Here is a 6,798-nt window from a genome sequence, read left to right on the forward strand (position 1 = left end):
TCATCTGAAAACAAAAGAAATAATGGAGGCCAAAAGGCAATCTAAAGATATAATATATCCAATATACTGAAAGAAGACTGCCAACCAGTAAGTAACTCAATAGCCAACAAAATTGTATTTCAAATTTGAAGGAGAAATTAAAATATTCCTATATAAACAAAAAGACACAAGTTGTCACAAGCAGACCTATAATTTTTTTGTCCTTCTGAGACAAGATTTGGCTATACAGTTCAAGCTGGCCTTGAATTCACTTTATAACCCAGGCTAGCCTCAAACTTGCAGCAATCTTCCTGCCTCAACCTCCAGAGTTCTAGGATTACAGGTGTGTGCCACCTGTGTGTGCCTGGCAACTCTACAATACTGAAGGAAGCCTTTGAACCCAAAATGAAGGAGCACTACACACCAACTGAAATACAAATGAAGAAACAGTAAAGATAACTACACAGGTAAATATAAAGAACCACATCAATATATTGTTTACTGAAATTCTCTGTATTAAGATTTAACTGTGGGGAGGCCAGGGAGATGGCTCAGTAGAATAAGTGCTTGCCTGGCAGGCGCAAGGGTCTGAGTTCAATCCCCGGTTCCACAAAAAAAAAAAAAAAAAAAAAGATTTAACTGTAGGGGTCAAGGAGATGGCTCAGTAAAATAGGCACTTGCCTTGCAAGCACAAGGGCCCGAGTTCAACCTCCAATTCCACCAAAAAAAAAAAAAAAAAAAAAAAAAGATCTAACTAAGATCTAACTATGTTTTGACAGAGACATGGTGCACGACAAGGTAATATATATGACAGTAACAACACAAAAAGAGAAGAATTGGAGCTATGTAGATGCAGAAGTTTCAGATACTTGTATAATTCATTTGGTATTAATCAAAGTACATTGTTTTAAATTATAATCCCCATCTAACATTTTTCTTTCTGTTTTCTTTTTTGATACTGGAAACTGAACCCTGGGCTTTGTATTCTACCACTAAGCTACAGCCACAGAAGTTATTAATCTTTTTTTTTTTTTTTTTCTTGAGACAAGGTCTCATTAAGTTGCCCAGGTTGGCCTTGAACTTGCAATCCTCCTACCTCAGAATCTCAAGTAGCTGGGATCACAGGCATGGACCACAACACCCAGAAGTTGTTCTTTTTCTTAATGTATGTGTTTACAACTATTCATGTGAAACAACAAAGAGTCCTAAACAACTAATATAATACTGAAAAAGAAAACCAAGGTAGAAAGGCTCAGACTTCCTGATTTCATAACTTACTATATAGCTATAGCAATCAAAACAGTGTAATACTGACAAAAGGACAGAGATTAAAAGAAATGAGATTTCAAAATTAAACCCAAATCTCTGTGGCCAAGTGATTATTGACAAAGAGGCCAAGACCACCAAGTAGGATGAATAATCTCTTCAACAAACAGTGCTATGGCAAATGAATAACCACAAGCAAAAGACCAAAAGATAAACTAGGTGGGGCTATAATCCCAGCTCCCAGGAGCCTGAAGCAAAAAGAGTAGACAAACTTACTGCACAGTGAGTTCAAAGCCAGCCTGAAAGACATACTGAAACCCTGTCTCAAAACTCCTAAGATTGAGGTAGATCCTCAATACAAAATCTCACTGAAAACAAATAAATGCCCTATACTGGACCACATTATAAAACCTCTTAGAAGAAAAAAAAAAAATAGGAGTAAATCTTCAGAATCTTTAACAATGAGTTCTAAGAGCAAACACCAAAATAAGCAACAAAAGAAAAAGTGAAGATAAATTAGAGTTTATGAAAATATTAATCTTGGGTCAGGGAGATAGCTCAGTAGAATAAGTGCTTGCCTGGCAAGCACAAGGTCCTGAGTTTAATGCCCAGTACTGCCAAAAAAATAAATTAATAATAATAATAATAATCTTGTATACATCTGTAATCCCAGCATTCTGGGAAGCTGGGAGATAGCAAGTGCAAGTCCCATCTGGGAAACTTAACAAGAACCTATCTCAAAAGTAAAAGCCAGAGAGATGTAGCTCAGTGCAAAGGACCTGAGTTCAATCTCTAGTACTTCAAAAACATAAAATATTTTGTGATTAAAGATATTATTGGGGTTCTGTCCCTGGCAAGCAGTGCTGGCCCACCCCTGGGGCACACTAAGTCAGCGACTGAGACTGGGTGTGGAGTGCGTACCTATAATCCCAGAACTTGGGAGGCTGAAAACAAAACAATCAGGGTTGGGGAGATGGCTCAGTAGAATAAGTGCTTGCCTGGCAAGCACAAGGGCCAGAGTTCAATCTCTGGTTCCACAAAAAAAAAAAAAAGAATCACTATGAGTCTGATCTACATAGTGAGACCCTGTCCTAAATACATTTTTTTAAAAAAGACATTATCAAGGATATGAAATGGTAATCTACAAAATGGAAAAATACTTGTGAGTCATATATCTAAGGGTTTAATATCTATAATATACATAAAAACTATTACCTATGCTTTAAATACATAAAATAAAATTTATTTTTTAAAAATATGTGAAGTTCAAGTTTGAGACCAGCCTAGGTAAGCTACAAAATGAGTTCAAGCCCAGCCTGAACTGAATGAGACTGTTTTTAAAAAAATAAATAAAAGTGAGGTGATGGCTATGCTAATTTTCTTCACTACAGTAAGCTTTTTAAAACACCCATATCTAGGCCAGGCATGATGGCACATGAACTGGGAGGCTGAGTTAGGAGAATCACCATGAGTTCAAGTGCAATCTGGCTACACAGTGAACTCGAGGCCTGCCTGAATTACACAGTGCAACCCTACCTCAAAAAGACCAAAAAAATAGTCTACCTATATCCCAAAACATTATATTTCTCTGTCTCAAAATAAAAAATACAAAAAGAGCCAGGAACATAGCTCAGTGCAAAAGCCCTATGTTCAGCCCTCAGTAATACAAGCAAACATTAAGTTTTGGTGAGAATGCTAAGAAATAGCAATCCTCACATATTGCTGAACTGTAACATAATTAGTGCTTCAGTTCAGCATTTCCTGAAAAAGTTGAACATAAAATTATCATATACCCAGAAACTCTACTCTTACATATACTTGACATGAGTAAAAGCAGAGACATAGATACTATATAGCAGCATTATTCCTAATATCTAAAAGATAGAAACAGGGGCTGGGGAGATGGCTCAGTGGAATAAGCGCTTCCCTGGCAAGTGCAAGGGCCTGAGTTCAATCCCTGGTTCTGAAAAAAAAAAGATAGAAACAATCCAATAGTCCACCAATTAATAAGCAGTTATATACATATACATCTGCATAGTCAATTTTTTTTTTTTTTTCAGAACTGGGGACTGAACTCAGGCCCTTGCACATGCCAGAAAAGTGCTTATTCCACTGAGTGATCTCCCTGGCCCCTAGCCATATTTTATTCAGCCATAAGGAACAAAGTACAGATATATGCCAAAACTTAGATAAACTTCAAAAACAGTATACTAAGTTAAAGGAAGTTTGGCAACAAAGGTCAGATACTGTATGAGTCCTTTACCACTATATCATTCCTTTTATATGGAAAAACCATAAAGACAGAAAGCAGATTAGAGGTTATCAAGAGATGTGGGGAGGAAGAAATAGGGAATGATTAATTCATGGGTATGTAGTTTGTTCATGGGATTATGGAAAAGTTCTGAAACTAGAGAAAGCAGATAGCTAAACAACATCATAAATACATTACCACTGGGGCTGGTGAGATGGCTCAGTGGTCTAGAGCACCTACTCAGAACAAGCTTAGCAAAGCACAGGGACCGCGGTTCAATCCCCCAGTACCACATGCCAGCCAGCCCCGCCCCCTGGTGGGCTGAGCTGGCCACACACAAATAAATAAATAAATAAAATTTTAAAAAAAAAATACATTACCACTGAACTTTGTATTTGTAAACTATGTTATATGAATATCACCTCAACTTTAAAAGTATAAAAGCTTTTATATAAATATTTATAGTATGGCTTTATTTATAATTGCTGAATTATTACTCATGGATTACTACTCAGCAATAAAAATGAACAAACTATTAGTACATACAAAAATGTAACTGATAATAGAGCATGATTTTAAAAAAATGTAACTGACTCTCAAGATAATTACATTGAGACAAAAAAGCAGACCAAAAATAAATAAGACCATATATATATATATATATATATAATTTATATGAAATTCTAGACAATACAAACTATGCTATAATAATAAAGTAGATCAGTGGTTGCCTGGAGACCACAGGGTTTAAGGAAAGGATTATATATGGAGATAAGGAAACTCATCAGTTTGATGACTATGTTCAGTATCTTGACTGTGCTGGGGATGGAACTCAGAGCCTGAGTAATTAATTAGTTCCCTGACTGGTACACAGAAAGTGCAATACAAGTGATCTCAGTGATTACCTGAATAAATGTTCAGCCTCCATGAGTCCAGTACTGGAATGACATCACATATAAGAAACAAGTCTAACCTCAAAAAAAAAAAAAAAAAAAAAAAGTTAAAAGCAATTTTAAATCTTAGAATTTTGAGACCCTTAAAGAAAATAAAGAGACCCAATTCATAGCAGTACTCCTTAATATCTTCTTTCCCAACTATTTTTGCTTTCATTTCTCATAATCCTGCACCTGCCTAAACCCTCTTCAGTCATGCCTGCTCTCAATTTAATATATATATATATATATATATATATATATAAAGAAACCTTTGTTAATTTTCTCTTTCTCTTCTATTGATCTCTCTTCTCACAAGCTGTTCTTCGCCTACTTTCTATGTAAGTGAACATCAAGTCTTACTTCCTGGAAGTCTTCACCTGTACTTTACCTATGTAGTCATACACGTCTTGAACTGAGTGAGCGGATCTAGACTATCTCCTGGCAGGTTAAAAACAAAAATGAAAACAGACTAAAGATAGAACAAACATAATGTAGTATCCCCTCATCCTAACTGCAGAAATCATTATTATGATTGCTATTACAAGATTCAGGGATGGATGCTACTGAATCTACTTCAGAATCCCTGAACGCTTAGCATGCCTCAATCAGTTTGTACTCTTGGGGACACCAAAAATACCTACTTTCAGTGTTCAAAGGCAAAGTAAGGACTACCTGTAACACAGTATTTTGTTCTACAACTCTGTCCCACAAATACCACATCATTAAAATCTACCCTCAGTATCTTATAAAGATTTCTGAGAAAAAGCTCTTCCACAGTTCATTTTTGTAAGTTCTATGGTACCAGAGATCAAACCCAGAGCCCTCACATATGCTAGGAAAGTACTGAGCTCCATCACAGCCCACTTTCCTTGTTTTTTATAGCCCGTGCACCTCAGAGTTTTTGCATCAGTACATGTGGTGGTTAAGGTAAGAAAGTCCAGGACCATGGGCTGGCCTGGGGGTTTTGATCCTGGGGCCTGCTATGCCAGCCCTGCCCCCAAGGCACACTGAGACAGCAATTGAGACTCCGGCATGGTGGCATGTGCCTGTAATCCAGCTCTTGGGAGGCTGTGAACAGGTGGCTCACTAGGAGACTGATCTAGTAGTGAGACCCTGAACACCTTTTAGACCCTTCCCTAAAATACAAAAAAATAAAAAATAAAAAATAAAAAGGCATGGGTATGTAGTTTGTTCATGGGATTATGGAAAAGTTCTGAAACTAGAGAAAGCAGATAGCTAAACAACATCATAAATACATTACCACTGGGGCTGGTGAGATGGCTCAGTGGTCTAGAGCACCTACTCAGAACAAGCTTAGCAAAGCACAGGGACCGCAGTTCAATCCCCCAGTACCACTGAACTACATAGTGAGATCTGATCTCCAAAAACAACAACAACAAAAACCCACACTACAGAGAATATTGCCCTTCCTGTTTTCACCACCAAATTTGGTCCCTAAACTACTACCCATGTAATGAATTTCTTCCCAAGAAATGTCTTCTCCTCTCACATGCAAAGAAATTACGAGTTACCTAATTACTACTTACCTTTTCCTACCAGCCCTCAAGACATACTAAGACAAATGTGACTTTTAAGTGGGGCCAGGGGGTTCACTTTAGAGTCATAGTACACCAAGAGGAGACTCTCCAATTAGTTAAGAAAATCCAGAGCAACATAATTCAAAACACACACTACAACTGGATGTGGTAACACACACTTGTAATTGAGCACCAGAAAAGCTGAGGCAGGACAATCACCTCCAGTTTGAGGATAGTCTGGGTTACACAGTCGGCTTAAGGACAGTCTGAACTACATAGTGAGATCTGATCTCCAAAAACAACAACAACAAAAACCCACACTACAGAGAGGCACAGTGCCACAGAGGTATATGCCTGTAACTCTAGCTACTCAGGAGGCTGAGGCAGAAGGACTGCAAACTCAAGGCTGTTTTGGAATTATAGGTATTCACCACCATACCCAGCTTGGATTTTTGGTTTGGTTTTGTGTGTGCATGTGTGTGTTTTATTAGTTTTGAACCCAAAGTGCTCTACCAATAAGCTACATCCCCAGCCCTTTATAAACTTAAGAGTGAAACAGGTCTGGCTGAATTGCCCAGCTGATTCAATCTTTAGAACTTCCTGTCTCCGTGCTAGAGCAGAATTACAAACTTATACTTCTACACCCTAATTGGAATAATGTAATAAATGCATCAACCTCATATACTAGTTTCGTCCTCCTTCCTCCCAAAGATGATGAATGATTTCATAAAAATGCAAATCTAAACAGGGTGTGGTGGAGCATGCCTGTAATCCCAGCTCTTGGGAGGCTGTAAACAGGTGGATCACTAAGAGTCTGATCTAGTAGTGA

The 6,798-nt window shown here is 37.6% G+C and overlaps 1 protein-coding gene across 14 annotated transcripts in view; it reads right to left on the bottom strand.

Annotated features, from left to right (window-relative positions):
• The window catches only part of R3hdm2 (R3H domain containing 2), a 204,790-nt gene that overhangs the window by 138,171 nt on the left and 59,821 nt on the right, over positions 1-6,798 (bottom strand). For 11 of the 14 annotated variants that reach the window (XM_023707312.1, XM_023707315.1, XM_023707316.1 and 8 more), the window contains one exon: positions 4,402-4,464. The exons of 1 other annotated variant lie outside the window; for it this stretch is intronic. The gene's annotated coding sequence lies outside the window, so the exon portion shown is untranslated. Of the gene's footprint in view, positions 1-4,401; positions 4,470-6,798 lie in introns of those variants that run through there. 2 more of the 14 variants (XM_023707307.1, XM_023707321.1) reach the window with 1 other exon arrangement.

Source organism: Octodon degus, unplaced genomic scaffold, assembly GCF_000260255.1.
Source record: "Octodon degus isolate 3935 unplaced genomic scaffold, OctDeg1.0 scaffold00286, whole genome shotgun sequence".
In the NCBI taxonomy this organism is placed as follows: Eukaryota; Metazoa; Chordata; class Mammalia; order Rodentia; family Octodontidae; genus Octodon; species Octodon degus.